Source organism: Aphelocoma coerulescens, chromosome 4 (genome assembly GCF_041296385.1).
Source record: "Aphelocoma coerulescens isolate FSJ_1873_10779 chromosome 4, UR_Acoe_1.0, whole genome shotgun sequence".
Taxonomy (NCBI): Eukaryota; Metazoa; Chordata; class Aves; order Passeriformes; family Corvidae; genus Aphelocoma; species Aphelocoma coerulescens.
The window spans coordinates 11,157,524-11,176,719 of record NC_091017.1 but is presented as its reverse complement, the minus strand read 5'-3'; the positions used below and the strand labels follow the sequence as shown (position 1 = coordinate 11,176,719).

Genomic DNA, 19,196 nt, shown 5'->3' with positions numbered 1-19,196 from the left:
ATTCCCCAGTTCTGCGTTCTTGATTGGCTCGTGGCCCCTCCATCCCCTTGCTATCTTATATGTTCCATATCCTTGAAAGTTCTTCACTCCAGGTTCCCCTCATTGGCCTTTGCCCCTTGCCACACCCCCAGAGCTTTCCCATTGGTTTCCATTCCCTAGTCCTGCCTTTGTACCGCCCCCATGCCCTCAGACCATTGGTCCCTGGTGCTCACCCCACTCCCGTACTTAAACCTGGACTATTCATTGTTCTCAGTCTTTGCCCCTGGGATCCTTCACAGTGTGGAAGCAATAAACTGTGCCTGTGAAACTCCATGCAAAGATCCTTCCTGCCTTTTTGCCATCGACCCATATTAGTGAAGCTATCTGTGCATTTGTGCATGCACACTTGTGTGAGTATGTGTGGCTGATCCTGCTGAGCAGCTTTGCTTTGGAGATGCTTTTGGAAGATCACAGCACCTCATGCTCCAGCACAGAGGCAGAGCTCGGGATAGCGATATAAACAGACTTCATAATTCCCTCCCCAGGCAGCTCCTCTGAAGGCAGTGTGGGTGAGTGAAGCATCAAATGGTGGCAGTCATACCTTTTTCCATCTATCTCTCTTTTTTTTTCTTTTTTAAAGTTTTGTAATTGGTAGAGGTGTTGTCAGCTGCTTGCCTTATGTTCATCATTGTCAGGGCTGGCAGTGTAACAGATAACTGAATGGATTCAAGGCCACCCAGGGAATGGCACCTGACAGGACCTCATTCATCACTTTCATTTCAGAGTTCTCCAAGGAAGATCTAGCATCAAAGAGGTAATCAAGGCTCACAGGGCCACATGGGTGTTTGGGAGGAGAGCTCTGCATTACCAACAAACCGAGATATCCAGTCTGGTTTGTAAATTATTTGCTTTTCTGGAGAAAGTGTGACTATAACTGTCACCCTAAGCATATTCCTGATAATATACATCTACTGTGACTGCTGGGGGCCACAGCCTGATCTTTTCCCAGCTTCCATGTGAAAAATAACAGCTGCATTCAGAAGGAAATTGGTGCATTTTAAAATGTGTTTTATCTATAATGGTTTGGTTAATCAGACAGCCTTTCTACCTTCAGTTCTTGCCTGGGCATTTGGGCTCCCTTCATCTCACATGATCAGCCCAGAAAGGGTGATGCCTTGGCTGCTGAGGTTCACAGGAGAGACAATGCAATTTGCAGGATCAGTCTGTGCTGCACTGTGCTACAGGCTTTGTGCACTTCATCAGAGTAACAGAGACTGCCCTTGAGATAAAAGTATCCTGTTAATATCACAGAATCACAGAAGGGCTGGAAGGGACCTCTGCAGTTCATCCGGTCCAACCCCTCTGCCACGGCAGGGTCACCTTGAGAGGTGACACAGGGACACATCCAGGTGGATTTGGAATGTCTCTGGAGAGGGAGACTCCATGACCTCCCTGGGTAGCCTGTTCCAGTACTCTGCCCACCCTCTACATAAGGAAGTTCTTTCTGTCTCCATCAACACCAGTGAATTTTGCATGAATCCTCTTTGTAGGTCAGCTTTTCTCTGTTTGAATGATTTTCCTTATTCAAAGTACATTCAGTTAATGTAAGCTTTGTCCTTCTACAATGCCACTGTAAAGGTTGGCCAATACTGAACTGAATATGATAATTTGTAACTGTGATAAGTGATATAGTGTTGTGAAGGAAGGGAAAACTTGTTTATTCTTGGAGAGGAGCTTTCTCACTTGTTGCTAGAGTACCCATTTTTCCGCTTCCTTCTGATTCCTGGGAAAGACATCAAGGGTTTTTCTTCCATGAAATCAGCAATAAGCAGTCCCTACATTTGAAGAACAGGCTAAAGAAAAGAGGCATAACTCAAGCATAAATGAGATGTGGGTTCACCCTTAGTTTGAAACCCAGACTAAAATTATCTGGTTCTCCATTGGACTGGAGATGCCTGATGTTGTAGTGGAATCTCCATTAAAAAAATCTAGAATAAGTTTCTTGGGTTTTTTTTAAATGATTTATTGCATTGCCATGCTCCTCTAGTGCCCACTTTTTCCAAGAGGACACCTTTTTCAGTTCAGCAGGTAGCCCTGGGAAGGGGGGTCAGTCTTTGTGTTTCTTATGCAGACCCTCCCTGCCTCCCTGCCTTGCCTCCCTCCCTGCCTTCCTTCTCTCTCTCCTTCTCTCTCTCTTTCTCTCTCTCCCTCTTTCTTTCTGGCTGCCTGTTGTTTGTTTCTTTCTCCCTTTCTTTCTTTCTGCCTTTCTTTCTGCCTCTCCTGCCTTCCTTGAGTTCCTTTCCTTCTCTTCATGACTGCAGTAGTTGCACATTTGATTTTTAAAAAGATAGTAATTGTAAACATGCAAAAGGTCTTGGCTTGGATTAGCTGTGTGAAAAGAAAACTATCAAGTATTTTTTTCATACTTTTAACACCAGTTTGTTTCTCTCAGCTGGCAGCCAAGAGAAAAGGATGCTCATCAGAAGCCTGGTCTTCCTAAGTAATGATTAAAAATTATTTTGTGTTGTAATTGCCTACTAGTTTCACCTTTCTTAATAAGGGCAAAACCTCTGCTGGCATTAGGGATCCTGAACATAAGAAGGATTTATAAAAATCCCACTTCTTAATCTTATGCAGTCTAAAGTGTTTAATGTTTGATGAGGTTCATTTTCTGAAGCTGTGCCTCTGGGAGTTCAAACACTGGTGTCTCTTAAAAACAGAGAACTTGGAGAGTTGTGTCAAAATGCAGTCAGCAAGTTTTCTCGACTCATTTCTTCACCTTGTGATGTCCTATTTATATCCCTATAAAGCAGCCAGGAAGACCCTTGTCTTTCCTGTTAAAGAAAAGATTGAGTTTTTGACTTCTAATGCTTAATGTGTGTGAAGAATCTTAGAGGGGAAACCCAAGGAAGATGAGGCTTATTTGATCCCAAAAGAAGCAAAGAAAGTTGACCAGTGGCTGGGTGAATGTTGCTGCATTAATGTTTCAACCTCCTTCTAAAGTAAAACCAATTTACTCTACTTCAGTTTTGTTTTTCTAAATGTTTAGTTATCTACATGTCTAGTTATTTTATAATAGTGAAGAGAAAGTCCTACATATGCCTGTGACCTCAGTTCCCAGAAGAAAAAGTGTCCATTGAAAGTCTTTATAATAAAGATGAATAATGAATCAAAAACCTCTCTGACACTAGGGGGACCTGCCCTATGGATCATAAGAAGTTCTGGGAATGGGTCTCAAGGAGGTAAGGTAACAGGTGGTTTAATACTCTGGTGAAGGGATTCTACACTTTTTGACAGTCCTCTCAGAAAAATATAATTAGCAAAGTCTCAGGCAGCAAACTGATCTGTGGTGAGTGCATAGTCCTCTTTAACCGCTGTTAAAATATCATTACAGATGTAATCCTTTGCAGAAAACTTTTTTTGAAACTTGGGTCTGAATTTCCTTTGCTCTCTTCATTCTGCATAATAATCTGAACAAATCTGGCATTTGGATTACTGGTGTCATGCTGATGACTGATGTGCATGTGTCCCCGGAGAGTGGAAAATGGGCTCTTTCATTTCTTTTCGCCTACTCAGGTCTCTCATTCAGTAATTAGTTGGAGCATTCCCCTCACCTTTTTTTGCACTTACACTCATGATGACACTCCTGCAGCCCTCCAGCCTGAGCCTAGGCACTTCTGCACAATGTTTTTTCCTATGGCTAAGGCTGATTGCTGTTCATGGCTGACAGGGCTGTTTAGTATTTGAATGCTTGGGGTTGCCTAGAAGGCATTGCATTTTGGTTCAGAAAAAGTCCTAGAGGGTGCCTAATTAAACTCTAAGCTGTATGAAGCCAACTATTTTCCTTTAGATTGGAAAGAAAGTTTATGTCAGAAAGAGGTTTTTGGCTGCAACAATCAGATTGGTGTAAGACATCATAATGGAAGTAAGACAAAGCCCTCGATTTTATATATATGTAGTTGCATATCCTTAAAACAGCATGATAATCTGAGAGTGTCTGTTTTTCTGCTTGAATTAACTTTTGTCAGAGTTGCCACAGCTTCAAAATATCCAGATTGATGCTACTGCAGCTCTCACTCAGGGGTTTTATTTAGCAAATACTGTCAGGTTAAAAGTCTGATAGCTGTTCTTTGCAAGTCTTATAGATTTGGCTGGTGTAATGATGTATGTTGAGAGACGAGATACCTGTTGCCAGGGTATTTTGCCATGTCTCGGGGAGGAAAGAAAGAAAGAAAGCATTACAATTTAAGTGACGATCATAAGCCCAAACCTAACAGTAATTAGTATGTGGATTTCAAAGGTGGCCATTCTAAGAACAGTTTTGCCTTCTGAGGGGGCAGAATATTTCTGCAACTGATTGTGGACTTTTCTGCCTTACATTACTCAACTAAACTGATTCTAAACTGTCAAAACAGTTTTGAGACTAAAGACATTCTGTCACGTATATATCACGGTGCCCTGCAGTGGTAGGGAGGAGAAGAGAGATCCAACAGGCAGGAATTTTGCAGCAAGATTGATTTATTTAATTATTTTACAACTCCTTTATAGACTTTTTTCTTCATAGTCTAATTGGTCAAAGGATCAGCCATCCCTTGGGGTGATTGACTAAAATCCCAAAACATCCATTGTTAAAATATTTTTCGACTGTACTATAAACAGAGGTTTGCAAGGTCGCAGGTGTTTGTAGTTTCTAGAACTCTGCTACTATCTTCGTGAGAGAGAAAAGTATTTCACAGGACTGGAAAGAAGCAAGAAAATTCTTGCTAGCAGTAATATTGTATCCACAACAATATTGTGCAAAGTCCAGTGGATAAAAGGGACTGATCTTAACCAAGTTCTATGAAATTGAAGATTTGGTAACTCCATAGAGATTTCTCCATTCTGAGATCAGTTTTAAGACTAGTAAATTAGCTAGTCCTAGTAATCATAAATTTTCTTTGAATTTTTCACTTCATCATGTGAGTTATTCTTATTTCCGGGAAAATGTAGTGTAAGCTTAATGGTTTTTATCAGGAGAAACTGTTACTGTCTTAAACTGTGTGACATCTTTATACTTGAAGAAATAGAATTTAATTTATAATGGTTATAATTATTTGCCTCTGCTCAAACTAATTTCATTTTGCTGGTGATGGTGATGGAACAGCATTGAATTAAAAGTGGCTCAGCTCAGCTCAGGTTTCTGGCTCTTTGTTCTGAATATGGTAATTAGTGGTTTGCTTGCAGAAAGACCGCAAAAAGAAGGGGTAAGGTGAGGGATGTGCAAAGAGTCCACTTGCTTGCTTACTCTGGGAAAATTTTTGGTTTTTTTCTTCCTGGATATTTAATTAAGATGGAAGACATATTTTTGTTTGCATTATCAAAATATGCTGTTGGCATCTTTCCTTCCTGGAGAGCATTTGTGCATCTCCCTTATTAATTTTCTCTTATCATGAATAGAAAAAACTATTTGCAAATTGGTCTTCAAGTTAAGACACATTTAAATGTCTACGAAGCAAATCAGTGTTTTCATGATTAAACAAAAAACATTGTAGATGTATTAAAGAAGTTGTAAAGAAGTGTGTTTTAACATTTTTTGATATCAAGAGAAGAAAACGTTTGAAAATTATTGGAAAATATTTTTTTCAGTGGAATTTTATGGGGAGTAAAACAAGGTCTTCCTGTGAAAAGTGAGCTTGTTTAACTTAATATTTACAACCCTGCTGAAGTATGGATTTCAACCCAAACACCACCTTGAAGCATTCTGAACACAATGCAATTTATTTTAAAAACAGAAAAGGGCTTTTCTAAAATATCCTACTAATTTTTTTTTCAGTTATAGAATTCTGCTTTTACCTCTCAGCATGCACTTGTGCATAAGATGATTTTGTTTTTCCTTTGTGTTTTGTCCAAAATAGTAAATTCATTTGTCATTTGTAGGAAAAGAGACTTATGTGGAATAGACTGTCTATCATCACTCAGAATTCACTAGAACAATAGGAAACACAAAATTCTATCATAATCCAGGTCATCTGTATTAAGAATTTGTCTTTACATTGTTTGTTTCGGCTGTTAACTCTTGCCCTCTGATGTGAGAGGTGATCTTGGAGAGCTAAAGGAGAAATCTCCAGGAGTGCCCTTAATTTGCCTGAGCACTTTGTTTAACAAAATGTATAACCACAAGTATCAACAGAAGATTGCACCATCTCTCTCACCATCTGTGTCTAATTGTAGATTACCTATTAAGAGTGCAGTGGTGGTGATTACAGGTGGGAATGGAAGATTCAGTTTTTACTAGGGTTGCCTGATATTTCCCATTATAAGACAATTTTCTGTTCCGTTTGATAATTTTCCATCTTTTTAGTTAATTTTCCATGCTGGGTGACTTGCTTTGGTTTTGTTTTTGTTTTTTTTTTTTTTTTCCCCTTTATTTAGAGGAATTTTCATGTTGTGAGGTTTTTTTGTTTGTTGTTTTTGAGGTGAAAAAGCCTCAAAAAAAATCCAAAGCCTTTTGGATTTGTTTTTTTTTTCCCTAAGGAAATAATCCCTATGGCCTTTTTTTTTCTTTAAACGCCTGGTCTCTCTCTTTACCTCAGACCTTCAGAGCAGATCTGATATATGGTTTTTGCAGGGATCTAGGATCATATATGTGAATGAGTTTTTTTTTTTAAAGTGAAGGACTATTTGGTCTGATTTGGGGCTTTTGATTTTTTTGATTTCCCAGCCCCCTAGAGAGGACAGGTTTACATTAGTCACTAGCCTTCCTCCCTATTGATAAAGAAGGGACACTCAGCTGCAAGGATGAGAAAAAAAGAGAATTAGGCTAATACGTAGCATAAGACTACTTATTATCTCACTACAGTAGTCTTCAAGTGAAGAAAGGGGTGTACTTAAATTCTGTGTTCTCTGCTCTGTATCCATGTGCTGAAATGCCTTGGCTACTTGGGAACTGCCCACTTGTGTATGTAATTCTGTAGCACTGCCAAAACCTGAAGTAACTTGAGGCAACTATGCCATCTAAAAATACAGGTCCAGTTAATAACTCTTAATATTTCTCCACATGAAATGAAATATACACTTGCTAAATCCACAATTTTTTCTTGCTTACTTTCATGGGTAAAAGGGGAAACAAATACTGAGATTACAGAACTGAGGATACATCATATATTATTCATGCCATATCAGCACTCAACTTTCCTTCCTCACTGTGCTAATGTGGCCAGTCCATAAGGTGTGATATTTGGCATACAATTTATAGCCTGCTTGGTGCTTACAGTGTGTATTCCACACAGTTTAGCATTTATAATGCAGCAAGAAAAAAAAATCCCAAAACAAATCCAATAAAGTTTATCTGCATATAAGGGAGAATTTCTATAGAAATAACTTGTTTCTGCAATTTCTCATAGTAATGAATTCAGTTTCCTAAGAGCTAGGGCCAAAAGTCTAGACCCAAGTAGGGATCTCTTCTAGGATGCCAATCTAAGGAAATATAGGGAATTTTATTAGTTATCAGTTGATGGTTATATCATCTAAGGCTAGTAATGGCTTGATAAAGGACTATGTAAATATTTATTCATAACATCTGTCTGATATATAAAGATAATTCATCAAAAGGAGAGAATTTCTTTATCTGTTTCAGGCTGTTACAGGTGGGGAGCTGATCTCCTGGAAAGCAGCTCTGTGGAGAAGGACCTGGGGGTTCTGGTTGTCCATGAGCCAGCAGTACCCTGGTGTCCAAGAAGGCCAAGGGTCTCCTGGGGTGCATTAGGAAAATAATTTCCAGCAGGTCGAGGAAGGTTGTGGAGTCTCCCTCACAAGAAGTGTTCCAGAACTATCTGGATGCAGTCCTGTGCCATGTGCTCTGGGATGGCCCTGCTTGAGTTGGGAGGTTGGACCAGATGACTCGCTGTGTTCACTTCCAACCTGACCCATTCTGTAACTCCTTTAGAATGCCATTAAGGAAATAACAGTGAATATGTGTAGATATCCCTTTTGCTCAGTACGACTGCTTCCTCACAGAATATGCACTGGTTCTTCGCTGCCTACCCAAGGATAAAAAACGAGTTGTTCTCTTGTTCTAAAAAGAATTTTGATACTCTGTGAAGCCACCATAGCAAAGAAGACTGTGTCTGTAGGCTGTCTCTCCTGCTTTTCTGAGAGCTCAGCCAAGTTACTACAAAGGTTCCACTAGGATAACTCTTATTCCTGCTAAGTTCAGAAGTAGAAGGAAGTGACTTGGAGTTATGAAACCAGTTCTTGATTGAAAAGAACAGCTCATGCTTCAGATTTGTGATCCTTTCTTTCTCTATTTGTTCCTTCCATTTCTTTTTAACTCTGTGTGATTTGTCTGGTATTTAGAACTGTTTTTTGGGGTTTGCTACACATATAAAGTAAAATTTCGACTTGACTGAACTACAGGCAAGAAAAGAGCTACATAAATAACAATCAATTTCATCTTATGTAGTGACATCAGTGCTGGCATTTTTTTTGTTTTAAAATCACATTCTGCCTCTCTGTTCTCCTCAGGTGTTTGTTCATTGAATGAAAATGTAGGAGGGGTTAATTTTCAAGGTATTTTTGAAAGTAATTTTTCAGATGATAGACACATTAAATCAAAATGGATTCATCACTATGCATCACAACCATTGCTTCCCTAAAATAAAAATTAATAATTTTCCCAAATTAGCTGTTACTAGACTTATTTGCCTGCTGCAAATAATTTAGCTGCTGCACAATCATGGATGCATGGCTTAGTGAATGAGTTTTCAGAATATTTTTTGTGATGTCTTTATCAGTCAGGGAAATTTATTATGGAATTGTCATCAGAGGAGAAAACATGAATAAAGTCACCCCAGAGTATGAAACAGTCTCTCATACCCATCAATCATGGATCTAGGCACATTTAAACTAGCTCAAGAGGTTAATTCTCCTGCTCAGGATTTATCTTATTCTTAGTGTAGAAGCACTTTAAATACCAACTTGTATATGGAGCTCCATCCTTTACTGCCATATCTGTCATGCAGCTGTTTCCAGGAGGTTGCCCTGCAGGGGGGTTGGGCTGTGTGAGAGCCCAGGAAGTGGGGGTATATGTGCGTTCCTCAAAGGAAGTGTGAGTAGTTTGCTGTTATTTGGTGAAAAATGGAGGACGTGGAGTTTGGGTGCATGGGGAGAAGAGCAGGAAGTAGGGCAGGAAAACAAACACTGTTTTTTAATCCCACCCCAAAACCTAAATGGGAAGAGTCAGGAAATTACAGTGTCGGAGATGAGTTTTTGCTGCTCTCCCTCATAGCTGTCCTGACATTGTCCAGCTTCTCTTGCTGCCATTTATGATGCTGTTGGTGCTTGCCCGATGGTTTCATTAATGCAGATGTAGATTTTTCAGCCATGCACGGTAGGCACAGCCAGCACTGCTGATGGCAGCAAGTCTCTCTCTGGGTACACAAGGGGGTTGAAGTCCCTTTAGGATCTTCTGCAGTGACCAGGCTAATTCCATCACTACTTCCCTAATGGTTGCAGTTTCAAATGTTTCAGCATCCAGTTCTTTAATTTCCTCCTTCTCCTAAAGGAATCCTGTTTCTGCTGCAGGATCATGGCAGAGATGTCTAAATGGTGCAACATGATGCATGATGCCTTGATGCCAGTGTAAGCTATGGATGGCCACACAGGAGGATTCTGAACTGTGATGGCCCTCTTGTCAGGACAGAGTGTGACAGCACTGCTGCTCCAAGGAGAAGACAAAGTGTAGTATTTTGTTTGTAACTACATGTAACTACATCTAGCTGCACAATTACCAGTACTTCAAGCTTTTAGTGCGAGACAAGAAGGCAAGTAGGAGAGTAAATGAAATAACAGCCTGCTTTTAAGATATTGGGACTTTTAGGGTATCATCATGCTGTTAATATTTTTATCATTAGGTAGATTATTTCAAAGGGATTGTCTCTGTTCCCATGGTCCCAATAATGTGTGGTCCCTGTTTCCAAGATGAGAAAGGTCAGCAGCACTGCCATGTGATGTGGTAATAAATGAGAGATGAAAAGATAAACTGCCCATTCCTGCCCATTCACCTCCATCCTTTGGATGCAAATTGACTCTAGGACGTGCAAGGGCTGCCAAGAAGTTAACCTCCTGGAAAAAAAGAGTGCAGCAACAACAAATGAACTGTCCTTTGGTGAAAGAATCTTAATGCTTCCTTAATTACACCCCTGTAGGGTTTGCACAGTTTAATAGCCAGCACTGGAGATGGCAATTTGAACTTAAGTCTTGCAAAGTTTTAGAGAAAACAGGTACTGTAGTTTTTGAGAAGTGGTAAGGGAGAAGAAATTGAAGTAGATTGGAGAACTGGGATTTAAAATTTCTGATGTTATTCAATTCCCTTTCCTTTATGCCAATACTGAAATGGAGATGTTCAGCATAAAATGACCTCCTTACTGAACAGACTCTCACAGATTGTCTATTTGAATGCGAATGCTGTACACATTATTCCAGCAGAGTGATACTAGAAGATTGCCTTTTTGAACAATTGTATTCCAGCCTAACCACACATGCATGAGAAGGCAAATACCTCCTAAAATAACAGATAAATCTAATCTAATAGATTTATTAAAATCTCTGAGTTTTTCTATGCTAATATCTCTTTTTCCTTCAGGCAAGACTGAATGTAGCTAACCTGTTATGTATTCAAGTATGGGAAAATGGAATAATTTCTGTTTGGTTTTAAGCTTTTCAAACTATATTGTTTGAAAGTGTTTCAGATTGAAAATTATTAATAAAAGAGTGATTGCTATAACATAAATTTGTCAGCATTTTGCCTTCAAGTCTGTGGGCTGTACCAACCTGAGTTACTGGCATACCTTGTTCTGACAGCTGGCTAAGTGGCTTCTGAACAAGGAACTTCCTGTTTTCTTGCCTCTCTGGGATTTTCATGTTAGGCCTAATATTTACAGTTATCTAAGTCTGTATTACACGTTACCATTATGTATATTAGCTGAGGTATTGAGGATCTCTGCTTTTGTGATATTTATATGGAAGGAGGAGTGATTTATCCTGGAAACAAAGAGGATGTGAAGTTCCTGGAACCTAACAGCAAAGCAGATTTTCTGCTTGGACAGTCAGCAGGATGTTTATTTAGGTCCTGTGTCTTGGGACCCATGTGCTCTTCAGTTTCTCTTGCTTGAGGTGCTGCAACACTGGCTATCTTGTTATTTGGTCTTTTCCACTCTGCCTTCATTGACATGGGACAAAGCAATCCAGGTACCTTGAGGCCTGAGGGTTTTTCCCTGTCTCCCCTCTCTCATTTTTTCCTAATTCTCCCTCAGATTCCCAAGAGGGCCAGTTTTTGCTGAAAAAAATCAGATAGCTGAGGTGGAAGAGATGGCATTTTTTTTGGAACAAAACTAGTCTTTGAGAACTCTCACATGTCAGAAATATTTTTGCTTTGAAGTGTTTATGTTTCAGTGTGTTTAGGAATTAAATGCTTTCAAGTATTTCAGTGATGTCAAAATAAAAGGCTTTAAACACAAAATACATTTTCAGCCAAAATGATTTGCCAGATTTGGTGTTAATAAGTAGTCTTAATTGCCTTAATTCTGAACTCTTCTGGGGCACAATACATGTGGTTGAAAAGTTGCCCACCAATGTACTCTAGTGCTTCCTGTACAGTCTTCAAGGGTCCAGCCCAAGCCAGCAGAGTTTTGGCCTCCAAAGGCAGAAAAGCCAGGAAATGCACTAATATTTCTAGATACGTTTTTGGAAAATATGAACTTACTAGAGGATAATAGAAGACTTCAACATAAGGAACATGTGTGATGCAGGAATCAGCATCTTTGGTAATATCTGAGAATGAAGAATACAGTCCTTCAAAGCAGAACTACTGAAGATCAGCTGAGACCAGAGCAATGAAGTCGACAGTAGAGACTCTTCTGGATTTTTGAGGCCTGGAACATGAGTCATGATGTGGCTCATTTCTGTTAAAGATGATAAGAAGTAGGTACAAACCTTGTACTAGGTGACAAGTGGCATGCCAGACTACCTGCTGGTAACATCTCTTAGAGTATTTCCCAGAGGAAAGATATTGGTGTCAAAAGTTGAATATTTTTTCTGCTCTTCAAAAGACAGGCTTCAGGTAATTGAAGTCAGAAAATGATAGTCACTTCTGAACTGCAAATTAGACTGGAACAACTCTGAGTAAATTATATATCTAAAATGGAGAGCTGCAGTAAACCCTTTGAATTTAATCTGAATGTTGGAAGTCATCAATGGATGAAAGATTTCAGCATATCTGAGCATTATTTTATTTTTTTAGGGAAATGAGAGAGAAGGAAGGAGAGGCTCCTATCAGAACAGTGTTGAACCCTGGTTAGCTCTTCAGAACAGTTGTCACATTAAAATGAATGTAATATCAATATTCTAATCAAGGCACATGAGCCTCAGAACAGTGGAAGCTCAGTTTTTTCCTTTTATCTCATTATTTATACAGATCTGCACTGTGATTCTCCAGTGCTCATGATGGAAATAGTGGCTTCCCCTGTAGTGCTGGCTTGTGTCCTTCTGCATGCTAATGCAATATTCTATTTCTAATTTGAAGGTCATAGATTAGTGAATACATGAGGCTAATGTGAGTCCAGCCACGCAGAAAACCTGAGATTTGTCATAAGCAGGCCAGCTTCTGAGCATTCTTCATTTAAAATTCAATTAAAAAAAATTTCTAATTTAAGTGTCTACTTTGTTTTCTGCCTTTCAGCTTTGATGCACTTTTTTTTCGTTTTTGGAAAACCTTTATGTTTTCTGTTAGAGGGTGAGGATGGATGATAGTGCTGTTTGCATTTGTCAGCTAATTGTTTCTTCCCTTGTCATTCTCTTTATGAGTAGGAGGTGTATTGTAGTGATGTATGAAGTATTTGTCATGACTAGGATTTCAAATAGAGTTTCAGAGCATTTTCTGGACAGGGAATGTAGATTTCTGCATTTAGTTTCTCCTCCTCTTTCTGGCATGGCTGCACACATTGTGGTGCAGTCCAAAAACATGACAAGAAACCCCAAATGCACTGTTCCCCAATTCTACTCTAATTCCCCTTTTTCCTGAATACAGAGGGGTGGGTGATGTGAAACTCGTGTGCAGCCTGCTGGGCTCAATGAGAATATAACAGGCTGCTAGAGGTGATTTTATTCCTGTTTTCAAAGTGAAAGAAGGGGCCATTGTAAGGTCTTTTAGGAGATCAAGTAGGCTGATTTAATGATGTAATCAAACCATATCTGCATGGCTCTTTACCTGCCACAGCATGCGTAAAATATTAATAGTCTGTCTCTTTGGTCCTTAAGCTCTGGATGTGAAAAGTTGTGTACTTACCTTACCAGGTCTGGTGACCTGGTACCAAAGTATTGAGATGAACGAGTGCCACCTGGTACTTACCAGAGGGAGAGAGTGGAAAAAGGGTAAATTCTGGGGATGCCTAAGTTTGGGAAATGGCCAGAAGCACAGTGGGCACCCCACTGGTGGGGTTGGGATGAACTGGTTTGGGTGTGCAGGACATGACTAGAACTGGGTGATATTGGCCCCAGTGATCTCCCTGTCCTGCTTCTTCCCATGGTTGAGGATCAGTGGTCCTTGCACAGGTGCCACATCTGCAGTAGTTGTTAATTGTTCCCACACTGTGTAGTTCAGAGCTACCACATCACAAGCTCAAATGTGTTTGGGTGGTATTGGCAGAATAGGAAGGCAGAATAATGTCCACAGGATGGAAGAATGTTGGGTTGCTGCTGACATTTTGGCATTAGGCTGGGGGTGTCAAGTGGAGAATAGCCCTTCTTTTTGACCTGAGACTAGGCACTGCAGTTACACGTAGAGTCAGCTAAAGTACAGCTTTCCTTCCAAATTGCTTTTTACAGTTTTTAGGCTTTGCATTTTTATGCTTAATTTTTTCTTCAAGGATTGATTGTGTTGAGAAAAAGAAATCATAATTTTAAAGTGTGTATCTGTTTGCTTTGGGTTAATATCAGGATGATATACAATAGCCTGGGGATCTGAAAAATAGGACATTAGTCAATAATATCCTTCTGTTCCTTTATATGTTATAAGAAGATTCACATCTCTCTTATTATATCCTCATACTCTTGTATTTTAAATATGATTTTCTCTTTGTCTCTTTCTATTATTCACAATGCTTTGGTATCTATGTGTCAAAGAGTTGCAGAAAAAAACCCATAGTGGCAACTGAGGGCAAGTATTTTTTTCCATTTTTTTCAGTGTGTTGATTTTTGAGACAATTGGTTTTACAGCTTTGCCTCTACCACTTGAAAATTTGTAAAGTTAAAATTGTACTTGGTAGAGAAAAGGGGGGAGAGAATCTAAACATTGTTCCTTCTCTTTCCTAAGAAAAATAGAGCAAATGACAAGAGTTCTTAGCTTTTGTTTCTCACATTTCTAACCACACTTAACTTTCCATAACTCCTCAAATTTATAGAGATCACACAGTGGAAAAGTTATTTTGATTTTTTTCTTTTGGAGTCCTGGATAGCTTCTTCAGTATTGAAAGGATTTTAAAAAGCTAGAGTGAAAGGTGAACATGCAAAACATCCATCTATGTGTTTGTGAAAAGAGAAGTCTTCTTTCTGATGCTCTCTATATTCTGAGAAAGTAGAAATATTATAAAGATGGTGTAGCTATTTCTATAACATGCCTGTTTTTGGGAACCAGTTCAAGATGAAAATTTCATTTTGAAACAACATAAGTGAACCCTCCTTAAAGTCATGCTCAAAAAATAGACTTGAGTGACCTGTGGAAAAAGAGAAGTCCAAAAATTTTTTTATTTGTTCCATGGCAAAACTCTGACCCACTCAGCTGAGTAACATCTTGTACCAGTAACATCTGCCACCATCAGCTAGAAGGGTTACCAAGGAAAGTGACCCAAACCCCTGGGACTTTTTGCTTCAGATGCTGCCACAGATTGCTGCATCTCCTCAGAAAAACAGGAAAAAGAAAGCTACCAGTCCTGAGGCTCTAACTCTGTCTGTGTCATTAATTGTTGTCTTTCCTGATGGGGGAGACGGTCAGATTTTTGCCAGGAGAAAAAAGGAGGCGAATGGGACTTCATGCTTCTCAGTCTCCAGATAGCTTTTTAGTAATTCTTATCTAAGGAGTACAAGCCACTGGCATGCCCTAGATATAGCACAGAGCAGAGAATGCAGCAAGAAGACAATTTACCAAGATTTCACAGCCTTTATAAAGGTAAATTACCCAATGAAAAAACACAAGAGATTTTCACTTTTTTACCACCAACAAGTTCCTAAATCATGTAGACAGGAACTGTGGAATTCTGTATCCAATCATCCCAAACCACTATTGCTGCAAAATATGGAGTTAGTGAAGAAGCAGAAAGAAGCTCTTAGCTACAACTTATCCTCCATTTTGAGGTTTTCTACTTCTATCTATTTACTATGCAAATAGACCTAAAAACTCTAAATTTTTCACCCTGTGATAATCTCACATAGTATTCTATCACCTAATTCACACCATTGTAGATTCAAATTCTTCCCAGAGGCTAGGCAAATTTTCCCATGGACAAAGGTCAAAAATAGTACTGTCCAGGGGGGTAAAACCTTTCAAAACAGGCAGAGAAATATTCTCTGCATTCTAGGTTCCCACAAGGCTCATATCCACAGGCTTGGCCCATGGATAGTCAACACACAGCCTCATCTCTCTGTGGAGGAATGTGCTCTGGTGTGAGAGCTGGTGGGGCAAACAGCTGTGACTGGGATGTGGGAGAAGTGGATTTTTGTTGGTCAGGCTTGGGACATGCCACTGGAATGTGCTTGTTAGGATTCTCCCAAAAAGCAGCAAGGTTTCAGCATTCTACCTGTCTCAGTTTTGGAGACAAAATATTAGGAGGAAGTGCTCCAGGATGAGCACCTCCTCCAAAGGGACAGGGGCCTCCCTCTTTCCTCCGTCAATGAGACAAATGGGTCACAAGAAGTGAAAGTGGGAAAAAAACCAAACTGTTTATTAACACTCAAACAAAACAGGGTAGAACAGGATAAAAAAAACCTTCAAAACACAACAAATTCCCGGAGAGGGAACAGAGACCGGGCTCGGACCAACCAGGGCCACCCTGCCGGCCCGCTGGGGCCACCCCCGCAGGCTCCCTGGACCGGTGAGGAGGGAAGGGAGGCCATGAGGGAAGGGGAAGGGAAGGGAAAAAAGAACAAGAAAAAAAGCAACAGAACCTTTTCCCCGCTAGCCGTAACACAAAAGAAATCCAAAAATCAGTGCTTTTTGCAAAAAACAGTGCTCCCGGTGCACTCCCTCCCGAGCCCTGCCAAAACCCTGGAGCCCCGAGCCCTTGGGCTCCACTGTTCAACTGCCCCGCACTCCGGGTCCCGTGGCTCTGGCCCTGCCCCCCGGGTCCATCTTAAAGCCACAGTGTCCTTGGGCATTAAGCAGACGGTTAAGGAATAAAGCGGCTTCACCCCAGGACACTACTACAGCCAGAGAAGCCGTGTTGATTTGAAATCTCAACAGTGTATTTCTGTGCTCTATAGAAGGAATTTTAACTTGTGGCCTCTTGGTTATTAAGACTTCCAGTCTGTAAAACACTAGGGATTTTGAGAATCAAAATAACTCCCCTGCAGTGCTTGCAGGTCTAAGGTCTTGTATCTTGTCTCTCAGATGGAGATGTGAATTGAATCTTGACTTGAAATGTTAATATCACAACTGAGAGAGCTGCTATATCACTCAGCCTGACACCAGAGGGAAAAGACCAATCACTTTAGAGTTAAGATACTTGAATGAGAAAGAGCACATGGGCCAGGAATGATTGACATTCAGATTTTTTTTTTTTTTTGCTCTGTTGGCTGATACCCAAGAAATTCCCTGGGCTTAGAAAAGTAAGGGTCACTGAAGAACATGTCTCAAGGCTGCTGCTCCCCCATCATCTCTGGGTAGGATAATGAATTTCCATACTCTGGAGAATAAGATGCTGTATTTAAACTTTCTAAAGCGTGAACTGATTTGTATAACAGCAGCCTCCTTTTAGCTAATGACAGTGTAGAATGTCTTTGGTGACACTTGCTGGAAAGAGTAGGCTAAACATTAAATAGTTTTACAAAAATTAAGACCTGCTGTCCCCTAATCTGCACAAGCAGCCCATTGAATCTGTCATGCCAGATCCTAATCTGATAGTGTGTTGGGAATCCTGCACCAATACATCTGGGCATCCCATGCACAGTCTGGAGAGTCTGGGTTTATTATTAAGTTATATTCAATAAAACATGTCAGAATGGATTCCTTTTCAGGAGAGAATTTATTGGCACTAAGTCTGAGTTTTGCAGCAGTTCCATGAAATACAGTTTATGCAGTTAAGATTTCACTCAGACAGTTTATGGAGCCTCTGAAAATAAATTTAGTTTCAATAGAATGACATCTCTCATAAAAGCCAAATCTGTCTTTCTTGAAATTCAGTTTTTGAAATGAGAGCTGACAATGGCTTGTACTGTCAGAAGTATCTTTGCTGGTTCAGTCTCAGGACAGTCACTGTGTGACTTATCCTTCTTTCAGGCTGCAGAAGACAAAAGGTCACAAAGAGAACAGCATTTCTCTCCCACATTGGAGCTTGAATAAGCTCTCATTAAGAAATTCTCTTAGTATTCATGTCTTGGCTTTATCAAGGCCAGCTGTGACCTGTGTTACGAACCTGTGCAGGACCTACAAGGAGGGAATGTAGAGTGGAGGGTAAATGACAAATAATAGCATGCATGGAAGCCCAGCAGAATCACCTAGTGCATGGATGTCATTTGTCTGAATGAAATTTCTTCATGTGGTAATTCTATAGCTGGAGGGTATTTTGTGTTTCTGTTGTATTGACCAGCACACAGCAGGTTCCTATGAAGACATCAAATGAAAATCTGAACTTTTACCTGCCTTTGTTTGGTTGAATCTACCTCTTAAATGAATGTTTGATATTTCCCCCCATGTTTCTTCTAAGAATTTTTTTTTTCCCTAATTGGAAATGGTTCTAGTTACAGGTGTTAATGATCACATTAAAGATCACATTTTTGCTATTTCAGATATTGTGGTTTCTGAATAATCTGTCCTTCCAAAGCCCAATTTTTCCAGTGTGTTATTCCAATAATTTGAACTTCAAAAGTTTGAAACTCTTGACATACTTCCTGTTTGCCAGAAAAAGATGGTATCCAAGTCAAAATTAGAGTCTGTGTTTGCTTCTCAAGCACTTCAGTAGTACTTCCTGTTGGCGATTGAAGCACGGACCCAGACTGGCAGGGAATCGGAATCGTTTATTCAAAGGAATCAGCTGGTTTTATACACTTTTCTAAAGCAGTATTTCCTTGTCTGGTAATCCTCACTATGTGACCTATCCCGTGTTGCCACATCAGCAACACACTCCCTTCTATGGGGTGATCACTCGCTGTTCACCCGTCTGTCAGCTCCCAGCAGGCTCCTCTCTGTAGGGCTCTGCCCTGTGACACCTCCTCCCCCCAGGGTCTGGTGGAGACAAGCCTCTCTGTGCTGCCATGTGCTCCTTTGTGCTGCCATGTGCCTTTGCAGGCACGTCTCACACCTTGTAACTCAACTTTATTCCATCTCTTCCCACAGTTCCAGAAGAATCCCCTCTGACTTTATACAAACAATAAGCTTTTGGTAGGTTTTACATTAAATTCCACAACGGGTACAACTTCTAGAAACTGTATTTGGTTTGTATCATAATTTGGTTTCTAGACTGGCATTTCAAAATTTAATTTCAAAATTATGTGCCTGTAAAACACTGAATAAAAAGCAGAAACGGGAGAAGTTTTTTTCACATTTGCTTTAGCATACATGGAAGTATGAATTAAGGGATCTTTTCATATTAATGATATTTAATATTCTTCACCGCTAATGCAAATATGTCAAAACACATGCCTTTCATTAGTGATCCTGCTGAGAAGCTATTGTTCACCTGTGCATCAAACATGGACTTGTGTATCTCATAAGGAAAAGTATTTGTAGGTTTTTGACACTTCTAATGCTGTTAAAGCACTTCACAGCATCTTCCTGTGGATATCATCCTCAGAGGACCAGGACAGCTTTTTAGCAGATACTGATATGATGTGACAGAACCTCTCACCCCTGACAGAGCAGAAGCTTATCTGCTTCTCCTGTGGCTAGGTCAGGCCAGAATAAGCCTGCCTTGTGGTTAATTATCTCAGCTGAAAACATCCTTAGCCAGCAATAAACATCCTGCTTTGAATGC

General features: G+C 40.0%; 1 long non-coding RNA gene across 1 annotated transcript; it reads left to right on the top strand.

Annotated features, from left to right (window-relative positions):
• Positions 1 to 325: 325 nt before the first annotated feature.
• LOC138108954 (uncharacterized) lies at positions 326 to 8,189 on the top strand. The gene is made up of 4 exons (XR_011150158.1): positions 326 to 548; positions 675 to 793; positions 3,171 to 3,221; positions 7,595 to 8,189. It is a non-coding gene; the product is annotated as an uncharacterized lncRNA (long non-coding RNA).
• The last annotated feature ends 11,007 nt before the right edge of the window (positions 8,190 to 19,196 follow it).